At 57.1% G+C, this 15,571-nt stretch overlaps 1 protein-coding gene and 1 long non-coding RNA gene across 22 annotated transcripts in view; one reads left to right on the forward strand and one right to left on the reverse strand.

Moving 5' to 3' along the window:
- LOC105471483 (rabphilin 3A like (without C2 domains)) overlaps positions 1-15,571 on the reverse strand; it is a 243,403-nt gene that overhangs the window by 45,925 nt on the left and 181,907 nt on the right. The gene's annotated exons all lie outside the window — the stretch shown is intronic.
- LOC139359410 (uncharacterized) lies at positions 831-2,837 on the forward strand. Its single transcript, XR_011615301.1, has 3 exons — positions 831-1,186; positions 1,930-2,048; positions 2,696-2,837. It is a non-coding gene; the product is annotated as an uncharacterized lncRNA (long non-coding RNA).

Below are 15,571 nucleotides of genomic sequence, written 5' to 3' on the forward strand. Positions count from 1 at the left end.
ACACGCCGGGCACACATGCCGGGCACACACGCCAGGTTCACACACCAGGTTCACACGCCAGCTTCACACGCCAGGCACACACGCCAGGCACACACGGGAGCTCTGCACACCAAATGGAAGCCAGAGGCTGGCCCTTGGGGGCTGGGCTCCACTCTCCCAGTTCAGCTAAGACAGGGGCAAGGGGCCCGCAGATGTCACCGTGGAGCTGGGATCGACCAGTCAGCCAAGGCTGCCACTGGGTCTTGGGCAGATTAGAGGCGACAGCCACACTCCTGACTTCCGTGGTGTGGCTGATGAGGGCCTTCTCTTGAAAACCAATCTCTAAGCCAGCGAGGAGGCCCGCAACGGGCGGGTGGGGGAAGGCGTCGGGTGCAGCAGGTGAGGAAAGCGACAGTAGCTCGTTCGTGCCCAAGACTTCTGTTCTGGGGGTGGCCCCTCCATTCGTGCCCATCATCACCGAGCTTGTGTCTGGCTTAACCAAGGGCTCCAAAGGTCAAAACAAATTCGTGTGTGGCCTTCCCTTTCAAAACATTGTCATGCAAGATGTGGCCGGGCCTCTATTCCCCGGAGATTCACGGAAAGGGCGGTTTCCTGACCACTGCGGGTATTTCTCTGCCTTTCCATGCTGAGACTACGGTGCAGATTATTTGACCTCTCTGGTGCTTAGTTTCTGTGAAATGGGACAATAGTAGTGCCTCCATCACAAGTTGATGGGGGATGACACGAAATAACAGAGATGCACAGCGCCCAGCACAGCCTGCAACGAGCAACTGTGTCATCTGTGGTGGCTGCTGCAGGTGCCGTTTTTATCTGACTACTCGGCACCGAGGGCCAAAGCCCATCCCTTTTACCTGCACAGACAGATGGGCAAATGGTACCCAGACCTCAGCTGAGCCGGGCAGAATGGCAGCTGCCTGAGAAGACCAAGGCCGACTGTCAGTGTCTCTCCCAGCGGGACCCACCGCGGCCTCGGGCAGCGCGGCGTCACCCCCTCCCCTCGCCCTGCCTCAGCTGGGATGGACGACATTCACTCCCCAAACGTCTGGCTGGACCAGAGCCACAGACACGACTGTCTATGACGTTGTTTGATTGTTTGTTTTCTTGACCCAAACAGCAGACCTGCACCAGGGAGATCTGAGTCAGCGGCTTTCGAGGTGCCACACGGGGCCTACAGCGCGGTTCTCAGGTGGTTCAGACAACCCCCCCTTCCTTGTCTCTAAACGGTCCTTTCTGGCGTGTGTGTGTGTGTGCGTGTGTGTGTGTGTGCGTGCGTGTGTGTGTGCATGTGTGTGGGTGTGTGCGCGCGCGCATGTGTGTGGGGGTGTGTGTGCGCGCGTGTGTGTGAGGGTGTGTGTGGGTGTGTGCGTGTGTGTGTGCGCACGCGCACATGTGTGTGTGGGTGTGTGTGTGGGTGTGTGGGGGTGTGTGTGTGCATGTGTGGGGGTGTGTGTGCGTGTGTGGGGGGTGTGTGTGGGTGTGTGGGGGTGTGTGTGTGTGTGCGCGTGCATGTGTGCATGTGTGTGAGTGCGTGTGTGCGCGTGTGTGCGTGTGTGTGTGTGTGTGTGTGTGCGTGTGCGCATGTGTGCATGTGTGCGTGTGTATGTGTGCGTGTGTGTGTGCGTGTGTATGTGTGCGTGTGTATTGGGGTGTGTGGGGGGTGTGTGTGGGGGTGTGTGGGTGTGTGCGTGTGTGTGTGGGGGTGTGTGTGCGCGCGTGTGTGCGGGGGTGGGGGTGTGTGTGTGCGCGTGTGTGTGGGTGTGCGTGTGTGTGTGCGCGTGTGTGTGCGTGTGTATTGGGGGTGTGGGTGTGCGTGGGTGTGTGTGGGTGTGTGTGGGTGTGTGTGGGTGTGTGTGTGTGTGGTGGGGTGTGTGTGTGTGTGTGTGTGTGTGTGTGGGCTTCTATTAGCTTTTTATATTTCAAAAATCCCAGGTACTTCCAGCTCCCTGGGACCAGAGAACCCATGCAGGGAGGAAAATGAATGAGACGGAGAAGGTGCTAATTGAGCATAAGAGGCCTTCCTGGGCCTAGGACCTGGGCAGGAAGCTTCGGTTAGTTCACGGCACTTAGTGAGCGTTTATCCCAGCACAGCGGGGGTGCCGGGGGGTCTGACGGGATTTCGTTTGGCAGCACACGCCTGTCCGTGCGCGTGTGTGCAAAGAGGGTGGGGCCGATGCGGAAATGGGGCTGGGCTTTCCAGCAGAGGCTGATCTGAGAGCTGCCTTATCAGCCCCTGCTCTACCAGCTGCCTGGAATTCCTCCGTAAGCTTCATTCCCTTGGATTCAGACCTGTAAGACGTGAACGCTGGGAGAGAACAGACTCTGTCCCAGCCCCTCATCCAGTCTACTCGTGGGGGAACCAACACCCAGAGAGGAAAAAGGGCTTCCAACGCCAAGACTGTCCAGCCCAGGAGCCCCCAGAAAACACGTGCCCTGCAGGGGCTGGGACCGTAAGCCCTGCTGAAAAAGCCGCCGCCATGATCACAGCAGCCACGAGGGGCAGGGTCAAGGGGTCAGGGTTAGGAGAACAGACACACAGACGTGACCTGGTCAGGCCCCTGCCTTCCACGGGCCAGGTGCGAAGGTCAGGGAGTGACGTGAGCCGGACACGAGGACCCTTCCCTTCTGAGAGAAGCAGGCCCATTTTTCTTGCAACAGGTGTCCCTGTTGGTTTATCTTCTTTTCTCTCTTTTCATAGGGACATGTGACAAGAACGGTTTCCCTTTCTTCTTAAAAACACTGCAACGGAGACGCTGAAAGGGTGTCAGAGATAATAGGGCCAGGTGGAGACTGTAGCGGGGAGTGGCTACTTACCGTGACCAACCTCCCGAGCGGGGAGCGGCCACTGACCCTGACCAACTAACCTCCCGAGCGGGGAGCAGCCACTGACCCTGACCAACCAACTTCCCCCGAGCGGGGAGTGGCCACTGACCCTGACCAACCTCCCGAGCGGGGAGCGGCCACTGACCCTGACCAACCTCCCGAGAGGGCAGCGGCCACTGACCCTGACCAACCAACTTCCCCCGAGCGGGGAGCGGCTACTTACCCTGACCAACCTCCCGAGAGGGCAGCAGCCACTGACCCTGACCAACCAACTTCCCCTGAGCGGGGAGCGGCCACTGACCCTGACCAACGTCCCGAGCAGGCAGTGGCCACTGACCCTGACCAACCTCCTGAGCGGGGAGTGGCCACTGACCCTGACCAACCTCCCCCAGCAGGGAGGTATCGGCAGACCTTCTGATTTCCCCAAAAGAAGCCAGAGCTCCATTTGCTAAAAAATGAGAATTCTCCACATTTAAACAAGTTGACAATGAGTTTTAAGCAGCAGGCCAGATTGAATCACCGCTCCCCCAGTCTGTGGCCCATAACACAGGCAATGTCTGGTCCCTGAGGACAGACGGCACCACCTCCCGACAGGGAGGCCTTCCTACTCCGTTCTGCCTCCTCCTGCAAGCTCCAGCCCCCCAGCCCGGTGTGTACAACACACACTCCCAGCTGCTCTGCAGGCTGTGGGGAATTCACATACCGTGGCTGGTATATGTGACAGAAATGGCAAATCCAGAGTCTGCTAGCAAAATACTGGGGTGGGGAGTGGGCTGGGGGTGAGGAGAGGGAGGCTGAGCTTTCAAAATGCAAATCTCTCAGGGACAGAGAGAGAAGGAAGGCAGTACAGCAGCAGCTGGCTCTGGGCAGTGAGCAATCCTGTCTGAAAATAAAACATTCTACAATCCACAACTGCGCCTCATTAAGAATGAATGGCTGGGCTGGTATAAATAGCTCGCCGCGTGAAGAAGTCAGGAAACAGCATATGCGTCTGATGGAAACACGGCAGCCACAGGGCTGCTTATTAGCCTGGGTCGGCGGTGGCTCTGCACTAAGAAAACGGGTCCCAGGTCCGAAGCTCGCATCGGCAGTGGCTCTGCACTCACAAGACGGGTCCCGGGTCTGAAGCTCGGGTCGGCGGTAGCTCTGCACTAACAAACAAGACGGGTCCCGGGTCCGAAGCCTGGGTCGGCGGTGGCTCCGCACTCACAAGACGGGTCCCGGGTCCGAAGCCTGGGTCGGCGGTGGCTCCGCACTCACAAGACGGGTCCCGGGTTCGAAGCTTGCATGGGCCACGTGGCTTCCCTGATCTTGCAGCACAGAAGGCCCCGCCCTGCGCCAGCTCTGCTCCCAACCTGGGCATAACTCGACACACAGTGCCAGCCCACAGTGAGCTTCTCATAGCTTCTGACCCGCAGGACCCCCACTCTAATGTCCTGCCTCTGGGCTTGAATGCTCCCATTGACAAGGAGCTCACTCCTCCGTCAGATGCAAAACACCCAGTTCTGTGGTTGGATGGCTGTTGATCAAGGAAACCTAAATGTCCCTGCCCTGCCTCAGCTCTGGTCTGGGAAAAGTGGCCTTAGCCGGCGACGCCGTCCGTTATGTCTGACTGTCGAACACTGAAGAGAAATAACTGGGCCAATCGCTGCTTCTCCCAAGTATGGGCATGGTGTCCTGAGAGCGGGGTGGGGCGGGGCAGGTGTTGGCTTGGAGGGTGGGCAGGCTGCAGACTGGGCATCGGGAGCATGGAGCTGGCACAAGTAGAAGCAGCTCAGCCCTCGTCTGTCTCCTTGCAGCCTCGCCAGCCTCCGCCTCCCGCCCTCCGCCTCCCGCCCTCCGCCTCCCGCCCTCCGTCTCCCACCCTGCTTCTGGGAGAACCTTCCTCAGGTCCGTCATCCTCACAACCAAAAACCCCCAACAGTCAGAACAGAAAGAGCCAGTGACCGTGGGGAACCGAGCGAGAGCCTCACTCCACACGGCTTCTGCCACGGGCGGGGCACGCATGGGATTTGGAAGCCGGGATCCCGGGTCCTCTCGGCACAGCCTGGCCGCCCACAGGACCCTGGCCAGGCTTCCCCTCCTCATCCATCATGAGCAGTCAATTCCACCGTCTGTAGCTGCCCTGGAGGCTGCTCTGAGCATCGGTTGTGTTAACGGCCGTGAGTCACAGAGCGCTGGGGCCAGCACAGCTCGGAGGGACTCGGCTTTTCCAGGAAGACAGAGGTAGAGGGCGTGGGCTGGGGGCGGCAGGTTAGTGGGGGGCTCACCGGGGAAGGGCGGCCCCCGTCAACGTCTGTGGCCTGAGCTGAACCAGACTGTCCAACCCACACAGAACCCTCAAGTTTATGTTCACCCCACCACAAGAAGGACCACAGTTTAGGATTTTTAAAACCTGTCTGACATCACAGGAGCCACTGAAGTGATCGTGAAACTCCCGTTTTCCTTGAAATTCCTCATCTGGGACAAATCCAAAGCCTGGAAGAGCTTTTCTGGAAGAGACCGTGAAGGGACCCCGTGTGCCACCCTGTTCTGGGACAGACCGTGAAGGGACCCCGTGTGCCACCCTGTTCTGGGACAGACCTTGAAGGGACCCGTGTGCCACCCTGTTCAAAGCCCCCCAGGAGGCCTGCGCTGCCCTCTGGGGAAGGACAGAGGGTGGGAGGCGGCAGGATTCCTGCACAGACGCCTGAGGAGGGACGATGACCCAGGCCTCAGCAGAGAAAGGAAAAGGAATTTGCCTCACAGCCGGAGGTGCCTGTATCCCAGCCTGGGAGCTTTTTGGTTCCTCTCTAAGGGCATGGACGTGAGGAGGAAATGGGTATTTACACCCTGTTAGCAGGGCTTTTTATGGTGCTGGGCAAAGTGGGAAGGCCTCCCCACATCTGGCCAGGCCACAGCCCAGTGACAAGGCTTTCGAAGATACCCCAGGATCCCGGGCCGAGGTCCACATGGTAAAACCTCATGAATCCAGAGGTCCTGGCTCCCACCTGAGAGAAGGACACGTGTCCCAGAAAGTCCTCTGAACACGGGCTTCAGGCCCCTGGTGTCAGGCACTCGGTCGCAGTTGAGAAAGGCAGACGGAAATGACACAGCAGGCCAGGTGCGGTGGCTCACACCTGTAGCACCAGAATTTTGGGAGGCTGAGCCGGGCGGATCCCTTGAGCTCAAGAGTTCGAGACCAGCCTGGGCAACGTGGAAGCACCTCATCTCTGCAAATACAAAATCATTAGCCGGTGCGGTAGCACACGGCCAGCTACTGGGGAGGCGGAGGTGGGAGGATTGCTCGAGCCCGGGAAGCTGAGTGTGCAGTTTGCTGAGACTGAGCCGCTGCACTCCAGCCGGGGTGACGGAGTGAAACCCTGTCTTGAAGGGAGTGAGGGAGGGAAGAAAATAAAAGAAGGAACTAACTCCCTCTGGGGCCGACCCAGGCAGCGGTGCCGCTGGGTCACAGCTCTGGAGGCTGCTAACTGTCCTCAGCATCGGAGGCGAGGAACGTTCCATCTGAGAATCCAGCGTAACGACTCCAAGCAGCCTTGCTCCTCCAGCCACGCCTCTATCCTTCCCTTCTTTACAGTGACAGCTGGAACTGCAGCACCCGTCTTGCGACCATGAGGGAAACAGAAGAATTCCAAAGACGTCTGTCCTGGCGTCGCTGAGCTGCCGAACCAAAGCCGTCGCTCCTGCCTCTGAGCTCCGTATTTTATCAGGAAAAGATGTACTCTCGCTACTCAGATATGCCAGGTTGGTGTGGCTACTCTCAAGTCCCACCCCCAGCAGCTCTCTCTCTGTGCATAGGGGAGGAATCCAGCTCGAAGGAAAGAAGCCTGCAGAGGGGCTGAGCCCAGCTCTAACGGTGTCACAACCCCAGGACCTGCAGCACCGGTGCCACCGTTTACACCTCATGTACCACAGGGGACCAAAGAGAACAGGTCGCATATGCAAAAGCTGACTTTACTGCTGTCATATACGCGCAACGATGTGCCAGGAAGGGCAGGGCAGAGCACACGCTGTGGGCAGGGATCGGGTGGAGGGGGAGAGACACTGCTCAGAGGCAGACCCTGGGGCCAGGTACCAACAGGGACTCAGGCCATGCCGTTCCCCGACCCCTCCTGGGGAAAGAAGGGATGCCCTGCTGAGACCCACCGGGGGGGTGTAGGCAAATCCTCGGCCAGAATCAATACCCAGCGTCCAGGGGAGGGAGAGAGCAGCAAACTCAGGTAGTCAGCGCACCCGTCCTGCGTCTGCAGCGCAGCCGCTGGCTCTCCCTGAGGTAACACAGAGGACGGGAGTACGTCTCCTCTTTCCCTAATACTTTCACTGTGTTATTTTTAACATTTCGATCTTATCTATGTGTGATGTGCTTCTGGATACACCTAGAAGGAGAAAGAAATCTCATTGCACCAGCTCCATTTTAAGACAGGTCTGTTAGCTTCTCACTGAGTTGAAAAGCAACTCATGGCTGGCGTCCATATATTCTCAGGCTACCGTTTCTCTATTCTTGTCTATTCCACTTGTCTATTGATTAATTCTGCAAATAAATATTCTGTTCGTCCTGATGCCAATACTATACTGTTCTTACTGAATGCAGTAACTTTATAGAAAGCTTTACAATGTGGCCGGACGGTTCTTTCCACTACTCCTGCGATTCTGTTTTGTTTTTTGCGAGACACGGGTCTCACTCTTTCACCCAGGCTGGAGTGCAGTGGTGCCGTCTCAGCTCACTGCTGCTTCAAGCTCCTGGGCTCAAGTGATCCTCCCACCTTAGCCTCCTGAGTAGCTGGGACTAGGTATGTGCCACCATACCCAGCTAAGTTTTAAAAATTTGTCTGTAGAGGCAGTGTCTCTTTATGTTGCCCAGGCTAGTCTTGAACTCTTGACTCAAGCAATCCTCCTACCTTGGCCTCCCAAAGTGCTGGGATTACAGGCATGAGCCAGTGTACCCAGCCTACCCTTGCTATTCTTAAAAAGTGTTTTTTGGCCGGGTGCGATGGCTCACGCCTGCAATCCCAGCACTTTGGGAGGCCAAGGTGGGTGGATCACCTGAGGTCAGGAGTTCAAGACCAGCCTGGCCAACATGGCGAAATCCCGTCTCTACTAAAAATACAAAATCAGCCAAGCATGGTGGTGCACACCTGTAATCCCAGCTACTCGGGAGGTTGAGGCAGGAGAATCACTTGAACCCGGGAGGCGGAGGTTGCAGTGAGCTGAGATCGCACCATTGCCCTCCAGCCTGGGTGACAAGAGCGAAACTCCATCTCAAAAAAAAAAAAAATGGTTTTTGTTGTTAAGCTATTCTCTACCTTACGAATTTTAAAAATTGAAACATAATTTATATGCCATAAAATATAACTCTAGAAAGTACACAATCCAGTGGTTTTTCGTGTAGCCACACATTTGTGTAACCACCACCATCTAGTTTCAGAGCATTTCCATCAGCTCTGAGGGAAACCCTGTGCCCGCGTTGCCCTCCCCGTTCTCCCTAAGCCTTGGCCACCACCCACCGACCTTCTGCCTCTGTGCACTGGTTTGTTCCCGCCAGCTCGCATACGCGAGATCGGATCACACACCACGTGGCGTTTTGTCCCTGGCTTCGCTCACTTTGCATGGTGTTTTCAAGGTTCATCCAGGCTACAGCGTGGATCAGCCCTTCCCTCCTTTTTATGACTGAATAACGTTCCACTGTGTGATTACGCCACATTCTGTCCATTCATCAGTTGATGGACGTATGAGTTGTTGCCACTCTTTGGTTATAATGCTCCTGTGAACACTTGTGTCCTTATGAATATTTAAAAATCATTTTAGGCCGGGCGCGGTGGCTCACACCTGTAATCCCAGCACTTTGGAGGCTGAGGCTGGCAGATCACGAGGTCAGGAGATTGAGACCAGCCTGGCTAACATGGTGAAACCCCGTCTCTACTAAAATTACAAAAAATTAGCTGGGCGTGGTGGAACGTGCCTGTAGTCCCAACTACTCAGGAGGTTGAGGCAGGAGAATTGTCTGAACCTGGGAGGCAGAGGTTGCAGTGAGCCGAGATTGCACCATTGCACTCCAGCCTGGTGACAGAGTGAGACTCCACCTCAAAAAAAAAAAAAAAAAAAAAAAAAAAATTCATCTTTGTTGGCCAAGGATGGTGGCTCGTGCCTGTAATTCCAGGACTTTGGGAGGCCAAGGTGGGTGGACAGCCTGAGCTCAGGATCTCGAGACCAGCCTGGACAACATAGTGAGACGTCCATCTCCACAAAAACATACGAATTTAAAAGTTTGCTGGGTACAACAGTGTGCACCTGTAGTCCCAGCTACCGGGGGTGCTGAGGTAGGAGGATCACATGAGCCCAGGAGGTCAAGGCTGCAGTGAGCCATGATTGCGCCACGACACTCCAGCCTGGGTGACAGGCAATACCCTGACTCTAAAATTTAAAAAAAAAAAAGTAAAAAAAAAAAAAACTAGAAATTGATCTCCATGTCCATCAATAGGTGATTAATCACATTATAATACACTGTATTGTGGGATTTTACTCAGCCATGAAAACGAACATGTAAAATCTGTGTCTGTTGGCCTGGAGGGATGCTCCTGATATTCTTTTAAGTGAAGAAAGCACCATGCAGAGGGATGGGTGAGAGCCTATTTTTATTGCTAAAACAAAAGCCAAAAAAAAAAACCCTACCCCTTTATCAAGTACAGGTTTGTAGGAACACAGAGAAAGGGTTTGGAGATGAGGGGAGGGAGAAGACATTTTTCTTTTTCATACACCTTTTGAATTAACTTGCTAAAATATGTCATGTATTCTTATGTAATTAAAAATAAACAAAGAAAGTCCTGGCACAGTGGCTCACGCTGGCAATCCCAGCACTGTGGTTTGAGACCAGCCTGGCCAACATGGTGAAACCCCGTCTCTACTAAAATTACAAATATTAGCCGGGTTTGGTGGTGCACGCCTGTAATCTCAGCTACTCTCAGGAGGCTAAGACATGAGAATTGCTTGAACCCGAGAGGTGGAGGTTGCAGTGAGCCAAGATGACACCACTGCCCTCCAGCCTGGGTGGCAGAGCAAGACCGTCTCAAAAAGAAAAAGAAAAAACATTAACAAAAAATACTTAAAGGAGTAAGACAAAGGAACCCACCTCAGCAACATCAATGCTTTTCACCTGATTGCTCTGTGGGTTGAAAAGTTCACGACTTGTAGTGTCCATTGGTTACCCTTCCTCTTCCAACAGCGCATGAGAAAGCAAATGGGGTGGGCTGGGATGCAGGGAGAAGAAGCTGAAGGAGTTGGGAGCTGCAGGTGTATGAGCCTAAGGGATGTGGGGGGGAGGGAGGGGGAGAGGGAGGGAGGGGGTGGGGGGAGAGGGAGGGAGGGGGTGACAAGGAGGGAGAGGGAGGGGGAGAGGGAGGGAGAGGGAGGGGGAGAGGAGGGAGAGGGAGGGGGAGAGGGAGGGGGAGAGGGAGGGGGAGAGGGAGGGAGGGGGTTACAGGGAGGGAGAGGGAGGGGGAGAGGGAGGGGGAGGGGGAGAGGGAGAGGGAGAGGGAGAGGGAGGGAGGAGGGAGAGGGAGGGAGGAGGGAGGAGGGAGGAGGAGAGGGAGGGGGAGAGGGAGGGGGAGAGGGAGGGGGAGGGGGAGAGGAGAGGGAGAGGGAGAGGGAGGGAGGAGGGAGAGGGAGGGAGGAGGGAGGAGGGAGGAGGGAGAGGGAGGGGGAGAGGGAGGGGGAGAGGGAGGGGGAGAGGGAGGGGGAGGGAGAGGGAGAGGGGAGGGAGAGGGAGAGGGAGGGGGAGAGGGAGGGAGGGGGAGGGAGAGGGAGAGGGGGAGAGGGAGGGAGAGGGAGGGAGAGGGAGAGGAGGAGGAGAGGGAGGAGAGGGAGAGAGGGAGGGGGAGAGGGAGAGCGAGGGAGAGGGACGGAGGGGGAGGGGGAGGGAGGGGAGAGGGAGGGGGAGAGGGAGGGGAGAGGAGGGAGGGGGAGGAGGGGGAGGGAGAGGAGAGGGAGGGAGAGGGAGAGGGAGAGGGAGAGGGAGGGAGGGGGAGGAGAGGGAGAGGGAGGGGGAGAGGGAGGGAGGGGGAGGGAGAGGGAGGGGGAGAGGAAGGGAGGGGGGAGACGGAGGGAGTGCGGGGAGAGAGAGAGAGAGAGGGATGGAGGTGGCAAAGAGGCTTAGAGAGAGGCTGAGAGAGCGAGCGAGCTGGCGCTGTGATGGGCTCCAGGCCAGTGACAGGGGCTCTGGGGCAGGAGGAGGCCATGCTGTGTCCCGGGAGGAACAGCGTCTGGTGAGAGCAGAGGGAGGTTTCCACGGCCTCTGAGCATCTCCTGGGACTTCCCAGCAGACCCCGACCCGGAGGAGCCGGCCGGCCTCAATGAAAACCTCTCCGCAGGCCTTTCAGGCATTCGGGAGTGTGTGGGCGGCTCGTCCATTCATTTGCTCACTCGTGTAACAAGTATCTATCCCGTGCCTGCCCCCTGCCACGTGCTGAGGAATCGGCCTGTTCAGGACAGACCCGGCGCTGCCCCCCTGGACTTTCCAGGGTGCTGGGGGACCACGCCTCAGTGCTGGCCACTCTGCTTCCACTTGAGCACAGTTTGGGCTGAGTCTGGTGCCGTGAGGGCTGTGCTTGTCGGACGGGCTCTGACGCGGCACACAGCTGCAGCCCTGAGCCCAGCTACTGCCTGGCATCGGGGCGCCCGCCTGGTGGGGCTGCGGGTGGTGGCAGGGATGCCACTCTCAGGGGCAGAAAAACAACAGTGGAGTCCTCAGTCAGCAGCAGACCAGACGGGCCCAGTCCCCGTGCCAGCCTCCCAGCACTGCCCGCTGAGGGCCGTCTTCTGCAGGAGCCTGACAGCTGTGAGACCAGCCTGAGAAGGAAAGGCAGTCAGGCAGCGGCCTCCGGCAGCTTACGGGGTCTTCCTAGAGGCAAGCAAGGCTGAGCCCCCTGCAAAGGCCGCCAAGGACTTTATCGTGAGGCCCTGTGGATCACACAAATGCACAGAAGGGCTGGCAGGGCCGGTCCCCGGGCAGGCCTCTGCCCCACCCCCAGGCTCAGGACTGCTGACAGTTCCAGATGGGCAGGGTCATCTGGCCTCCCACAGGCACCCAGCAGCCACCCCGTGTACCCCTGCAAGTGCACAGCCAGGTCTGGGATGGCCAAGGCACCATTCAGTCAGAAGGCACACGCCTTGGCTTTGGCACAGGCTAATCAGAGGGCACACCGCGGCCACTCAGGAATAGGCCAGAGGCAGGCCCGGAGCATCCCCTAAGCGTGGTCCTCCGCAGTCGCCCTGCACACCTGGCACTTTGACTTCTGGGCACAGAAACTATCTCCCTCCTTCCCGCCTCCCAGGCAGTGCCCCCTCCACCCATGCATGGCCACAGATGCCTCCTGAGCTGCCACGAGCAGCCTGGCCACCAGCCCAGACCACCCTGCTGCCTGGGGGCTGACACACATCACATGGGTCACTGGACAACCACAGGGCCGCGATGTGCGTGGCACAGAGCCTGGCACGGAGGGTCCTGAGGGGGTTTGCAGTCGCTTGGAGGCATCACAAGTTCACACAAGGGAGCCTCTGCATTGTCCGGCCTGGCCTCTGTGCAAAGTCAGTTAATAAACAGTGTCTGTTGCAAGAGTGAGGGCCCCTGCCCGCCTCGCCATGAAATTAAAAGGCCAATCTGCGTGGCTGAGGGGAGGGGCTCTGCTCCTCCCCAGGGCGTGCTCATGTGCATGGGAGTGTGTGTGTAAAGCTAGTGTGTGTGCACACGTGTGAATGTGTGCATGTGTGTGTGAGTGCGAGTGTGTGAGCTTGTGTGTGCATGTGGGTGTGTGTGTAGGTGTGAGCGTGTGGGGATGTGGATGTCAGTGTGTGTGGGGTGTGAGCGTGTGTGAAGGTGGATGTGTGTGTAGGTGTGAGCATGTGTGGATGTGGATGCGTGTGTGTGTGTGGGTGTGAGCGAGCGTGTGTGGATGTGGATGTCAGTGTGTGTGCATGTGGATGTGTGTGTGGGTGTGAGGGTGTGTGGATGTGGATGTTTGTGTGTGTGTGGGTGTGAGGGTGTGTGGATGTGGATGTTTGTGTGTGTGTAGGTGTGAGCGAGCGTGTGTGGATATGGATGTCAGTGTGTGTGTGGGTGTGAGGGTGTGTGGATGTGGATGTCAGTGTGTGTGTGGGTGTGAGGGTGTGTGGATATGGATGTTTGTGTGTGTGTGGGTGTGAGGGTGTGTGGATGTGGATGTTTGTGTGTGTGTGTGGGTGTGAGGGTGTGTGGATGTGGATGTTTGTGTGTGTGTAGGTGTGAGCGAGCATGTGTGGATGTGGACGTGTGTGTAGGTGTGAGGGTGTGTGGATGTGGATGTCAGTGTGTGTGTGGGTGTGAGGGTGTGTGGATGTGGATGTTTGTGTGGGTGTGGGTGTGAGCGAGCGTGTGTGGATGTGGATGTCAGTGTGTGTGTGGGTGTGAGGGTGTGTGGATGTGGATGTTTGTGTGTGTGTGTAGGTGTTAGGGTGTGTGGATGTGGATGTTTGTGTGTGTGTGTAGGTGTGAGGGTGTGTGGATGTGGATGTGTGTGTGTGTGTAGGTGTGAGCGAGCGTTTGTGGATGTGGATGTCAGTGTGTGTGTGGGTGTGAGCGTGTGTGGATGTGGATGTGTGTGTGGGTGTGAGGGTGTGTGGATGTGGATGTGTGTGTGGGTGTGAGGGTGTGTGGATGTGGATGTGTGTGTGGGTGTGAGGGTGTGTGGATGTGGATGTGTGTGTGGGTGTGAGGGTGTGTGGATGTGGATGTTTGTGTGTGTGTGTGTAGGTGTGAGGGTGTGTGGATGTGGATGTGTGTGTGTGTGTAGGTGTGAGCGAGCGTTTGTGGATGTGGATGTCAGTGTGTGTGTGGGTGTGAGGGTGTGTGGATGTGGATGTGTGTGTGTAGGTGTGAGCGAGCGTGTGTGCATGTGGATGTCAGTGTGTGTGTGGGTGTGAGGGTGTGTGGATGTGGATGTTTGTGTGTGTGGGTGTGAGGGTGTGTGGATGTGGATGTTTGTGTGTGTGGGTGTGAGGGTGTGTGGATGTGGATGTCAGTGTGTGTGTGGGTGTGAGGGTGTGTGGATGTGTGTGTGTAGGTGTGAGCGAGCGTTTGTGGATGTGGATGTCAGTGTGTGTGTGGGTGTGAGGGTGTGTGGATGTGGATGTGTGTGTGTGGGTGTGAGGGTGTGTGGATGTGGATGTCAGTGTGTGTGTGGGTGTGAGGGTGTGTGGATGTGGATGTCAGTGTGTGTGTGGGTGTGAGGGTGTGTGGATGTGGATGTCAGTGTGTGTGGGTGTGAGGGTGTGTGGATGTGGATGTGTGTGTGTGGGTGTGAGGGTGTGTGGATGTGGATGTGTGTGTGTGGGTGTGAGGGTGTGTGGATGTGGATGTTTGTGTGTGTGGGTGTGAGGGTGTGTGGATGTGGATGTCAGTGTGTGTGTGGGTGTGAGGGTGTGTGGATGTGTGTGTGTAGGTGTGAGCGAGCGTTTGTGGATGTGGATGTCAGTGTGTGTGTGGGTGTGAGGGTGTGTGGATGTGGATGTGTGTGTGTGGGTGTGAGGGTGTGTGGATGTGGATGTCAGTGTGTGTGTGGGTGTGAGGGTGTGTGGATGTGGATGTCAGTGTGTGTGTAGGTGTGAGGGTGTGTGGATGTGGATGTCAGTGTGTGTGTGGGTGTGAGGGTGTGTGGATGTGGATGTGTGTGTGTGGGTGTGAGGGTGTGTGGATGTGGATGTCAGTGTGTGTGTGTGTGTGAGGGTGTGTGGATGTGGATGTGTGTGTGTGTGGGTGTGAGGGTGTGTGGATGTGGATGTGGATGTGTGTGTGGGGGGGGTGTGTGAGTGTCTATATGGATGTGTGTATGTAGGTGTGACCGTGTGCGTGTGCCCTGACTTGGAGCAGCCGGGGCGGTGACAGCTCTGGAAGGGGGGCGTAGGCTGCAGCTGCCCCACATGCCTTCAGCCTCCCCTGCTCTACGGGCTCCAAGCAGCATTTTAAACCCGCAGGTGTCCACCAGCTTCTGCTCCCACTGTCTGCGGGACGTGGACAAACGTCAGGGCTCAGCAGAGAGAGCCGGGGCTCCGAGGGTGGCAGGCAGAGGCACCAGGTGGAGGATGCCCCTTCCCCAGCCAATCGGACACTCAGTTCCAGGCTGGGCGGCCATGGTGCCCCTCAGGCCAGTGTCCCAGCCAGGCCTGCACCCCTCCTCCTGAGGGACCTGCCGCCTGCCCGGTCTACACTGCACTGCATCCCACGGTTCCCACAGAAGTCTGTGCATGGCAGCGATGTCGCGGGCTGAATTCACAGCCGCAGAGGCGTCCACGGCGTCCGGTAGGACCAGCGAGGAGCGGCTGCTACGAGGGCACCGGGGTGCTGAGGACAAACGGCCTGCAGGCTGCACGCCACGGCACAGATGCCGATCTACCTGGGAGGTCCAGGGATGAGGGATTTGTACTTCTACATACGTCACTGGACAACTTTCACATGTTTGTGCTAAACACGCATTACTGTTGTAGCAAAAAAAAAAGCCCGAATGACATAAAGATGGTCAGACATCAGGTCACAACCAAAGACCAAGATGTTCCACAGTCCCTGAGCAGCAGCCACCAGGTCTATTGTCCCAGGTCCATTCCTCCAAGATGAGCCATGATCCGAATGAGCCTCCGTCCCCGCTCTGCCTGTCTCATCTAAGACCCTCAGACTCCAAGTATTCAGCTGAAACGTGAACACTTCAGAGCAAGAGGACCCGGACACCAG

Source organism: Macaca nemestrina, chromosome 17 (genome assembly GCF_043159975.1).
Source record: "Macaca nemestrina isolate mMacNem1 chromosome 17, mMacNem.hap1, whole genome shotgun sequence".
NCBI lineage: Eukaryota > Metazoa > Chordata > Mammalia > Primates > Cercopithecidae > Macaca > Macaca nemestrina.